Raw genomic sequence first — 12,226 nt, 5'->3', positions numbered from 1 at the left:
TTTATTATTGGTAGTAAATTGATATTAAAATGTCAATTATTCATTTCTGGAAGGCTCGTTTAAATAATTAACATGGTATTGTTCATGCTATTTTGTTTAGATTGACTCAAAAATGAGTGTAAGAGAGACAGAAGATCATCATCTCTTTTTCCCAATTCACCTGTACACTGACCCTACTCCCAATAACTCACATGACCTGTCATGATGTTTAGTAAGTTCTTAAATATTTCATCTTACACATCCTATTCTTAATAACTATACACTCTGCTAATTTTAAAATGTTTAGACAAGATAATTAGTGTTCTCAGGTTCGGTTATATTGTGGTTGTTGCTATTTGTTTTGTGTCAATATTGGGGCTTGAAATCAAGGCCTGGGCATAGTCCAATTTTTTCATTCAAGGCTCTCTACTACTTGAGCCACTACTCTACTTTCAACTTTTTGCTGGTTAATTGGAGATGAGTCTCATGGATTATCCTGCCCTGATTGGTTTTGAACTGTGATTCTCAGATCTTAGCTTCCTAAGTATCTAGGAAGTATCTCACACCTAGTGACAGTACTTATTTAGCTAAAGGGATATGAAGGTACCTCATAACCTTTGTGAGAACAGGTTATTCTTTTTCAGAAAGTAGTCCTCTCCAGCTCTACAGGATCATCACCAGGATTAACCTGGATGGTTATAGTTTGGTGTGTGTGCCCTTCTTATCTTACTGCTCAAAGACCACCTATCTATGCTTTCTCAAATGTTCCCATTTTGGAAGACTTTTTTTAGAATAGAAAGTAAGTAGATGAAATTTACTTTTACAATATATATTTTTATTGTAAAGATACTGTACCAGAGGGGTTACAGTTACATGAGTAATGAGGATACTTCCTACTGAGCATTGCTATCCCCTCCTTTGTTTTTTCCCTACCATCCCCTCCCTCCCCATCTCCTCAACTCCTCCCTCCCCTTTCAAAGTTGTAAAGTTCGTTTTCAACATAGTGTCTTATACATCTCATTGTTTACTATGGGTAAGCAGGTATCCTTGTTTTAACATTTTGTTATTTCCCTTCCCCTCCCCAAATTAGAAAAATGTATATTCAAGATGCAGGGCACTGGAATCAAATACAGTGAAAAAGGGCTTATACTATGGGGGAAGAACATACAAAAGAAACAAAAAAAATCACATAGTACATTATAAATACATTAAAAACAACAGCAATGAGAGGGTATGAGAGGAAAAGAGGGAATAGCTGACACTAAGCAAAAGGAAAGAAATGTACATATCATTCAATGTGGAAGAAATAGCTGTATTGTCAAAGCTCATAGAATTCACAAACTTTATAGACCAGGATAAAGACAATTTGCTCCATGAAGGTTAGAATGTATTTGTGACTTTAAGTATCACTATCTTACAAGACTATGAAATTTGTAAAATTTATGAAATCACTTTATCACAATAATAATAAATAAATAAACAACAGCAGCAAAGATAAAACCTCTATGCCTCCATTGGAAAGAATGACACCACCCATTTGTTAGGATATGGAAAGAATTGGAAAAAGTTATATTAAGTTAAGTAAGTTAGGCCCAAAGAAACATAAGTCTCATGGTTTCCCTTATTTGCAATAAACAGTATATGTCTAGAACAAACAGAAAAGGTCAAAAGCTATGTACATATGACCATATAAGATGATGCTAAGGGAAATATACTTTGGAAGGGGGCTCAGCAATTAATGATACTGGGAAATTACTGAATTCCTATACTTCAGGAGAGGCAGGAAGTGTACCTTTCTACTGCAAATAAAGAAGTTAATCTCAAGTATTGCAAGTGGTTTTTTATTATGTCTAGAATACCAGTTTGGGGGCCAGAAGTTTCTTGGTATTTTCAGAGAAGGAATCAAGGATGGACACAGGAGACTAGAAAGAAGCAGGTTCATTAATGTGAAGCAAAGCAACAGAATGTGAAAGTACACTCTTGAAACAGGGCAGTAGAGAAATGCTGGCTTTCTTGAAAGCCTTTAGATTCTGAGTTTTTACTGGGCATTGCAGCCATAGAGGAAAAGGGAAGGATTTTCATGGGAACTGAATTATGTACCATATAATTTTCTGACACATTAAGTGGAAGAGTTTATTATTCTAGATGATTCAGCTCAGAGATGTCATTTTCTTAAGGCTACAGAAGCTTGGGTTCATATGACAGTGCTATGCATCAGGCATAGTTCTGTTAATGTCATCAGACCAGGATGGTTTGGTCTTGGTCATCAGGTCTCCTAACTCCCTGCCTAGCCCCTACAAACCAAATCACAAAGTGTAGAGTTTTAAAGTTTTAGTATTATCTCCCTTCAAAGCTAATTGCTCCCTCCAGAGCTCACAGCTACTGTGAGCATCTCCATGTTGAATCTCCATGGGAAAGCCCAAAGGAAAGTTTCCATTGACCTTCACTTCTCAAATTCCAGAAGGTCTCAAAGGTCTCCTGCAGCTGTTCTTGATGGCAAACATATTGTTTCCATCTGCTAATGTAGGGCATTTTAGGAACTTTTCCTCTTACTGGGAGGCTATCTATATGACTAGAATTGAGGAAGATTTAGGAATGCAAAAGCCCTGCAAAACAAGCATGGACAATGTGATGCTAAGGAAAACAAAGTAAGAACACTGAAAATGGTTGTTAGCATGCAGAGAATAATTAGGCAGTGGAATAGTGAGTACAAATACAGAAGCCCCGTGAATAAGGTGATCAGGAAAAGTTTCATGCAACATTGAGCTGAGAAGATAGACTCAAAATGAGATGAAGATGCCTAGAGCAATGGGAAAGCACTATGGATAGAGGGAATTATGGATTGCCCTTCGTTACTGTCCCCATCTTCAGCATCCGGTAGTGCTATTCCTCTGAGCTACTCCTGGGCGTGGACACTGCCAGAGTTGGAGTCCTGACCAAGGCCTACCCTTACCTTGAACATTGTGTTTCCACCCTTTCTGAGTCTTGCCTTTTTCTTTGGATGTGGCCACCAGTAGGTCACAAGAATGCCTAAGAATGGCCCGTTGACCCCTATTTCTACCTGATTCCTAGATATTTTCTCACCTTTTCATTCTCTGTTTATGTTTTCTTCAGTATGTTTTGGCATTTATTAAACATAAGGAAGGCTACTATCCTTAAGCAACTTTTAATAGTTGAGTTTTTAAATTATATTTTACCATTTTTTCCTTCTATGGTTGAAGGGTATTTGTGTTGTTTAAATACCTTGTGAACTAACTGTACGATCAGTTATGATGGCTTTGATGAGAAAAATGTAGTGAGACATTTGGCCTAGGTAAGAAAATGTCACTTAATATAAATCTGTCCCTTCAGGAGATTCCTTATCTTCTCAGCAGCTTTCTAGGTAGGTGGTAGAACATTTCCTGTATTACACTGTAATTGCAGTGGCATACTGTTAAAAATAAATAACGGGTTCTTATTTTCCATTATTTCTTGTAGCTTTCCAGAGGCATCAAATGTGTAATCATCAAAAAGTTCATCTAATTATTATCTGTGAAGAACAGAGATGATCTTACCTCTGTTTTTCTGAGCATGTGTTGACAAGTGTACTGAAAACAGAAAAATATTCCTTAGGAAAAATTGGAGTTGTTATGATGTCTAAATACTTATTCCTTCTGTAAACTGTGCTTATTATTAATATCCAAAATGATCAGAATACTCTGCATAAAAACATTTATGTGATATTGCATGGATGTAAACTTTCTAGAATGAAGGAGCATTGTCAACAGAGCTCTAGAATCCATTTTTAATGTGTTATTGATAGTTTACAATATTCCAGAAATTTGAGACTTTGAATTAAGAAGCTGGTGAAACTATTTTCAAAGAAATAACTAGAAGTCTTTATTTCTTTGGTTTATATTTTTTGTTTCTCATTTTCCTTTTTGGCAATATAAACTTGATGGATTTATTTGCTTGACTTAGAGCCAGTTTTAAAGCCAACAAAATAGCAACCATCAGACAAATTATATTTAACTAAATATTGTGTTCATTTTTACCTTGTTTTAGGCTTGTTTAATTGATCTTTAGCCTTCACTCCTAACTTACTGAGTGTAAACAGTATTATCTATCAACATTATTTTGAGTAGTGGTTTTTCTTAACTTCTTCCACCACTCAGGCAGGGATGGTAAGGGGAAACAAAGGCAATAATGTTTGATAAGAAATGTATTCATTACCTTGCTCATGTAATTGTGACCCCTCTGTATGGTATTTTCACAATAAAAAAAACTTAAAAATTAAAAAAAAAAATCAGTGTGCTTAAGCATAATGACCTTGCTTGTGTTAGTAAGTGGCAAAATATATTGAATAAAATAATGAAAGGGGAAAGAATCTCTAAGCATCAGGAAGAAACAAAGACCAACAGGCTATTTATGTGTACTTGTGACCTGCTGTTGATAGATGGCATTCTAATAGGTGTATGGTAATATCACATTAGAGCACTAATTTGAACTTCCTTAGGAACACTAATTTTGTGTGCTTGTCATCTACATGTTTATATTTTGATTGTTATCGTTGAGTTTTAAAAACTACATGACAAAACCTCTATCAAAAATTATAATTCGCAAATATATTTTCCTAAGTGGAATTTCAGCAGATGCAGGACTAAAATACGGAAGATATAAAGAATTTAAAAAGTAAGCGACAAAAGCATAAACAAGTCAAAAGTAGATAACTGAACAGTTCTCAGAAAAAGAAATGCAAAAGCTAAATGACGAAGTATTCAACATCCTCAGCCATAAAGGTAAAGCAAATCAAAACTACAATCAGACTCTATCTCCCCAGTAGCATTTTGGTGCAAAGAATTGACAAGGTCTCTGTACTGTCAAACGTACCACTACGTTATCTGACCTTCGTAAGGAAACACTCCCCGCGCACACCAATCTCCGCCCTCCATGGCAGCGCCTGCGCAGTAGGTGAGGCACCACCCACTTCCCGTCGCGAGGGTATAAAAAGGGTCCTGGAGAGCCGGTGGACGCCATTTCTCTCTTCTCCCCGGGAGAGCTTGACTTTTTAGCTCTGCTAACCATCAAGCTTGTCTCCCCTGACTTTGGGGGCCACTTTTTTAACTTTCATTTTTGGTGCCGCAACCCCGGGATCGAACCAGTTCCTGCTTGTATAAGCAAGGCCCAGGCTGGCGGAGCCGACCGCAGCGGGAGGGGTCCGGGCCTGCAGGGGGTGCTGTGGCCGCTCCTGCCGCTCCTGCCCCGCGCGGGTGGGGGGCTTCCCACTGGTCTTCCTGCTGGCCGACGACAGGGGCTGGAGCGATGGGAGCTTCCAAGGCTCATCTATCCACACGCTGCGCCTGGCGCGTGGCTGGACAACTACTACTCGCAGCCCAGCTGCTCACCGGCCGCTGCCAGATGCATGTGGGCTTACCGCACCATTTACTCAGGGCCTGCCAGCTCAGCTGTGTTCCTCTGGATGAAAAACCCCCGCCCGCCCCAACTCTAAAAGAAGCAGGCCTCCGTGCTACTCATGTGGTCGGAAAATGGCACCTGGGAAAGAATGCCTTCCAACGCACCGAGGATTTGATCCCTATTGTGGAGATCTTCTAGGAAGTGAAGGTTGGTATTCTCATGAGCACTGTATATTAATTGGTGCTCTGGATGTCACACGATGTGCTCTTGATTTTCGAGATGGTGAAGAAGTTGCAACAGAATATAAAAAATACGTTCTCAGCAAATGGATTTACTGAAAGGGCTACAGCCCTCCTAGCTACACATCCACCTGAGAAGCCTCTGTGTCTCTACCTTGCTCTCCAGTCTCTCCATGACTCACTTCAGGCCCCTGAGGAATACTCGAAGCTGTATGACTTTATCCAAGATAAACACAGGAAAATCTATGCCTCAGTGGTGTCCTCTATGGATGAAGCACTAGGAAATGTCACTGCAGCCTTAAAAAGCTATGGGTTCTAGAACAACATGGCGTTCATCTTCTCCACAGACATTGGAGGGCAGACATTGGCAGGAGGCAATAACTGGCCCCTTGAAGGACGAAAATGGAGCCTGTGGGAAGGAGGTGTTTGAGGAGTGGACTTTGTGGCAAGCCCTCTGCTGAAACAGACAGGTGTGAAGAACCGGGAGCTCATCCACATCTCTGACTGAATGTCAACACTCGTGAAGCTGGCCAGGGGACACACCAAGGGCACCAAGCTTCTGGATGGGTTTGATGTGTGGAAAACAGTGAACATCAGTGAAAGAAAGTTGTCCCTCAGAGTGGAGCTGCTGCACAACATTGACCCAGAGTTTGTAGACTCTTCACCATGTCCTGGCAACAGCCTGGCTCCAGCAGAGGATAATTCTTCTCTTCTGGAATATTCAGCCTTTAACACATCTGTCCATGCTGCAATTAGACACAGAAACTGGTAACTCCTCACAGGCTCCCCAGGCTGTGGTCCCTGGTCATCCCTGCCCCCCCACCATCTCAATCTAATAATTTTGAGATACCTTCATTGGATCCACCAACCTGATGGTGGGAAACCCATCCTGTGAAGGTGTCTACAAGAGCTGCAGCATGTGTTCCAAGCCTATGAGGTAACCCGGTGAGATGTCTATGTAATCTTGAGTGGTACCCTCCTACTAGGGGAACAGCAGGAGGCTTGGTAAAAATCCCTGCCGCTATGAAGATGAGACCCACCAGACCACCCCCATCATCCAATTGGGACTGAGGTAGTTCCCAACCAGGAGCCTCACTGTAACTACAGTTCCCCAGGTGTTCGCCAAAAGGGAAAACAATTTATTGCCTGTATAATTGAGGGTCTCAAACAGGCGGGCTGCAAAGCTATCAACTATGACAAAATGACTGCAATCATACAAGACAAAAATGAAAACCCATCTGCCTTTTGGGCCAGACTGAGTCAGACCCTCCTTCAGCATACTAACCTAGACCCTGAGTCTATGGACAGACAACACTGTTTAATGACTCATTTTATTAATCAATCCGGTCCAGACATTCGGGATGGACTAAAAAATATCTTAGTGGGTGTCCCTGACACCCACTAGTGAGGCTGTGGAGGCAGCCTTTAAGGTGTATCATGGCAGGGAGGAAAAGGCCAAAAAACTCAAGTACCAGATTCTAGTAAAAATCTACCAGCCTCAGGCCTTGCAACCAACCCTTTCCTGATGGGGTCCACCTGGGTCCTGCTATGGATGTGGTCAAAGAGGGCACTGGAGGGGAACCTTGGCTACCGATGTGGCCAGCCAAGCCATAGAGGCACAGCTGGCCAGGAAAGCCAACCCAGCCATGCCCAAGTGCAGTGGTTCAGGGCACTGGGCCCTGGACTGTCCATCATCCTCTCATGGATGGTGGCCATCCACTAAGACCACATCACCCCCTCCTGGCGCTCTGGGACTGGCTGCTGGAGAAGACTGAGGATGCCCTGGACTGAGCCCTGACAACTCCTATCACCACACAGGAGCCCAGGGTGATAATCTTGGTTGCAGGTTAAGATCATCTTGCTTTTGGTAAACACTGGTGCTATGTATTTGGTGTTCACTGAGTTCCATGGCCAGACTTACATAACTAATACCTCTCTAGTCGGGGTGGAGGGAAAACCTTACAAGCCCCCAACACCTCCCCCTCCCACGTCATTTGTCTTTTTTCAGCAGTGACCGTTTGTCACTCCTTCCTTGTTATTACCCACTGTTCAGTTCCACTGCTGCGTAGAGACCTTTGGGCCAAATTTGGAGCCTCTATTACCATATGCCCTTCCCAATTGTCACAACATGATATTGATTCAGCCTCCCCCACAATCTCCTTGTTGATGGCTTTAGTAGGCTCACCTAGTGACTCCTTAGATTTCCCTTTTCTACCCTCAGGGGTGGACCCCAAGGTGTGGGATACTCACAACCCCTCTATTGCTAAGCACCACCCTCCTATTCACATCTCCCTAAGGGACCCCCTACACTTTCCTGCAAATCCCCAGTATCCCCCCCCTCGCCACAGTCTTCTGGGATGGCAAGCTATTGTTAAAGACTTACTGAGAAAAGGGCTGTTTTGTCTCACTTACTCTCCCTATAATACCCCCATCTTAATAATAGCCAAACCAATGGCTCGTTCGGCCTCATGCAGGACCTTCACATGATAAATGCTGCCGTTATCCCTTTACACCCTATTGCACCCAACCCCTACACTCTGCTTTCCACAATCCCAATGATGGTTGCCTTTGTATTGGACTTAAAAGATGCCTTTTTTACTATCCCTTTGTTTACTTCTTCCCAGGACCTCTTTACCTTTACATGGACTGACATGGTCACCCAAACCTCAGCTCAGCTTACCTGGACTGTGCTGCCGCAGGGGTTCCGGGATAATCCCCATCTGTTTGACCAAGCTTTAGCGAGGGACTTAAGAGACCTAAATTTAGAACCATCGATCTTTATCCAATATGTGGATGGTATTCTCCTCGCAGTCCCATCAAGCTATTGTGTGACCACCATATGGTAACACCTCTTAACTTTCTGGCCTCCCGGAGATACAGAGTCTTACCCAATAAGGTACAGATAATTCAGCAGTCCATGGGTGTTCAGCTCACTCCCATGCACAAGGCCATTACTATCCCCAGGAAACACTTGATTACGAACTACCTTACCCCCTCCACTAAGTCTGAGATTCTCTCCTTTTTGGGTCTACCTGGCTATCCTGAGATAGTCCTGGATCCCCAACTATTCCCTCTTTTTTTTTTTTTTTTTGTCGGTCGTGGGGCTTGAACTCTGGGCCTGGGCGCTGTCCCTCAGCTCTTCAGCTCAAGGCGAGCGCTCTACCACTTGAGCTACAGCGCCACTTCCGGTTTTCTGGTGGTTTATTGAAGATAGGAGTCTCACGGTCTCTCCTGCCCGGGCTGGCTTTGAACTGTGATCCTCAGATCTCAGCCTCCTGAGTAGCTAGGATTACAGGCATGAGCCACCAGCACCCGGCTCCAACTATTCCCTCTTAACCTGCCCCTTATATGAAGCAGCTAGAGGGTCACCTGAGGAACCCCTTTTATCCTCCTCCTTTTATTTTTCCCTTTAGGAGGCTCCAACAGGCCTTATTACAGGCCTCTGCTCTTAGGCTGCCAGATCTTACACGCCCATTCTTTCTGTATGTAACTGAGAACCAAGGTTTTGCAATGGGAGTTTTAGGTCAGCAGATCAGACCTTTTTTTGCGCTGGTTGCTTATTTGTCAAAACGCCTAGACTCTACCATTAGGGGCTGGGCTCCTTGCCTCCGTGTCTTAGCTGCCTCTTCTGTCCCAATACAGAAGTCAAAGAAGCTAACCTTTGGCACAGCCCTGACCATCCTCTCCCACCATCACCTCTCTGAGTTACTAACCTAGAAGGGGCTACAAACTATGCCTTCCTTCTGTATTCTCTCTCTTCAGGTGTCTCTGGTAGAGGACCCCACCCTAACCTTCCAGTTCTTCCCTCCATTAAACCCCTCCACCCTATTATCCATTCTGGATACAAAGACCTCACTAGCACACTTCTGTTGGAGACTCTGGAGGACCTGCTACCTTACCCAGACCACAATAGTGAGGGGCCATTAAATGACTCCCAGTTTACCTGGTTTACTGAAGGCAGCTCCTTCCTCTAGGAAGGCTCACTGGTGGCTGGGTATGCTGTTGTGTCAATCTCTGGTGTTGTGGAGTCTGCCTCTACAGACCACCAATCAACAGGCTGAGTTAGTAACCCTAACAAGGGCCCTCCACCTGGCCTCAGGACGTTCCCTGACAGTATACACAGACTCTAAATATACTTTCCATACCGTCCTTTGTCATGTAGCTCTCTGGAAGGAACGAGGTCTGTTACCAACCAAGGGGACCTCAGTAATAAATGGTTCATATATTACTGAGCTCTTAAAAGCCTCTTTTCTCCCCTCAGCCATAATTCACAGCAGGGCCACTGGTCAGATGACTCAGTTGTAACTAAAGGAAACAACCTGGTGGATGAAACTGCCAAATGGATTGTGATGTCCTCAAAACAATGGGCATTAATGCTACCAATAATAGAGGTTTCTTGCCTTCCTTCTAGGCAAGATGTCCTTATTTACCTCCACCATCTTTTCTACCTCCAGATACGACCTTAAGAGAGTTCCTAAAACAGAGCCTTCCCCTAATCCCAGGTGATCATGAAGCTGTCACAGACCTGTGAAATATGCCAGAGGGCAAACCCAAATACCAATGTACAGCCATCTTCCTTTCCAACACATCAGGCTCAAGGTAACCTCCCAGGAGTGGATTTGCAAATTGATTTTACGTATATGCAAGCCATTGGCAAATAGAAGTACCTGCTGGTGCATGTAGATACCTTCACAGGATGGATAGAGGTGTTTCCTCTGTGTCTCAGCATCTCTAACAGAAATTAATTCCCCGCTTTGGCCTGCCTGCTTCTATCCAGATGGACAATGGCCTGGAATTTCTCTCTCTGTGACCCAGCTATTGGCTAAGTCTCTAAATATCTCCTGGTCTTTTCATATTCCCTATCACCCCCAGTCCTGGGGGAAAGTGGGACGTGCCAACTGCTCCCTTAAGCAAACTCTGACCAAACTGTCCCTTGAACTGCATCTAGATTGTCTAAAGCCTTTACCTTTGGCTCTTTTTTGCTTAAGGGTCTTGCCAAAAAAGCCTCTAATATTAAGTCCTTTTGAAGTCATGTATGGCCACCCACCTTTGCCTCCTCTATTTCAGACTTTGGACTCTCCTTTACATCCTCCAATGCTGTCCTTTCTCCTTCAGCACCTGCCCACTTCTCTCTGGAAATATGTGGATCAGAAGAGCCCTAAGCCCTCCACACTGTCTTCCAGGCCCTCCATCAAGGCTGGGAACCCTACATTTCAAAAAAATTATCTGCCATGGGTACCTGGTTCCATCAAGCTTTCTGCTAAGTGGGAAGAACCCTATTCAGTAATTCTCTTTACTCCCACAGCCCTGCAGGTTCAGGGCTGTCCACACTGGATTCATCTTCAGCACGTTAAGCATCACCTGCCTGATGAACCTTCATACATCTCTGAGCCCATTGGACCCCTGTCTCTATAGATAAGAAATATTAGACCCAGTCTTCCTCCAGTCATCGAGGAACCAGAGGACCCCACTCTGGACAAGTAACATCTTCATAACCATCATGACCTTGGTCAACTTCGTGTACAGTACCTGGCACCCCTCCCCTCCCCATTGAACTACCTCACCCTCTCTCAGCAGGAAGTAGCTCCAGAAGAAAAGACCTTCACCCATATTCCCTGCCTAGTACTGTACATATTAAACCAAAAAGGGTGAATATGTAAGGAACGGCCTTCCTTGAAGACTAATCTCCACCCTCAATGGCAGTCCTGTGCAGTAGGTGAGGCATCGCCCACTTCCGGCCCCAAGGATATAAAAGGGTCCTCCAAGGAGCCAATTGGCACCTTTCTCTCTTCTCCTCAGGAGAGCCTGACTTGTTAGCTCTGCTAACAATAAAGCTTCTCTCCCCTGACTTTTTCATCCGCATGGTCTTTTTATTTTCAACCTTCTCTCAGTATTCCCATAGACTTTAGTTCAATTTACAATGGGGAATGCTAACGTAGTAGATTATGACAATGTGTTGATTGACTTATCCAGTTCTAAATTTTATCTAGTGCAGTCTTTTTTTTCCTAGTGCAGTCTTTTAATATACATCTAAAGATGAAATATCTCACATGATCCTGATCCTTAAAATAAAGCTTTTGTCTTCTTAGAGAGGCTTTATAAGAAAGGAAATTCATTTGTATTATTTTCAGTATATTTTTGTAAAAGTTAACATAAAATGGACAGAAAAAACATATGTCTGAGGTTTAAGTAGTGTTTTGTGCAATCACCCTTGTGTTGGAGTATTGTGAAAGCTGCCTTTCATTTTACTTTATCTTTTATTTTCAGCATTTTCATTTATAGGAAACCCAGACTGAATAGGAAAATATGGTTCTAACTGTTAAAGATGTTTTAAAATTTAAATACTATTACATGGCAAATAATAGTTAAAAGAGCACTTCTATAGGGGCTTTAAACATGACCAGCCTCAGGGGTTATAGCTCTTTACAAAGTATCATTTCAAAACTGCAAAGTTGCAATGTGATTGAAGAAAATGTAGGTTTTACAGTCCAACAAACCAGGATAAGAATCTTAGTTCTTACACTTACTGACTTCATAACCTTCAATAAATTACTTATTTTCTTAAGTATAGTTTTCTATCTGTACATGAAAAAAGCATAGCATCACCAGATATA

General features: G+C 42.8%; 1 pseudogene; it reads left to right on the top strand.

Moving 5' to 3' along the window:
- The first annotated feature begins 4,724 nt into the window (after positions 1–4,724).
- Positions 4,725–6,485, top strand: LOC122105571 (annotated as a pseudogene).
- The last annotated feature ends 5,741 nt before the right edge of the window (positions 6,486–12,226 follow it).

Source organism: Dipodomys spectabilis, unplaced genomic scaffold, assembly GCF_019054845.1.
Source record: "Dipodomys spectabilis isolate Male_0828 unplaced genomic scaffold, ASM1905484v1 ptg000032l, whole genome shotgun sequence".
NCBI classification, from domain to species: domain Eukaryota; kingdom Metazoa; phylum Chordata; class Mammalia; order Rodentia; family Heteromyidae; genus Dipodomys; species Dipodomys spectabilis.
Note: the sequence above shows the minus strand (reverse complement) of the source record. Positions and strands in the feature narration are given on the sequence as shown.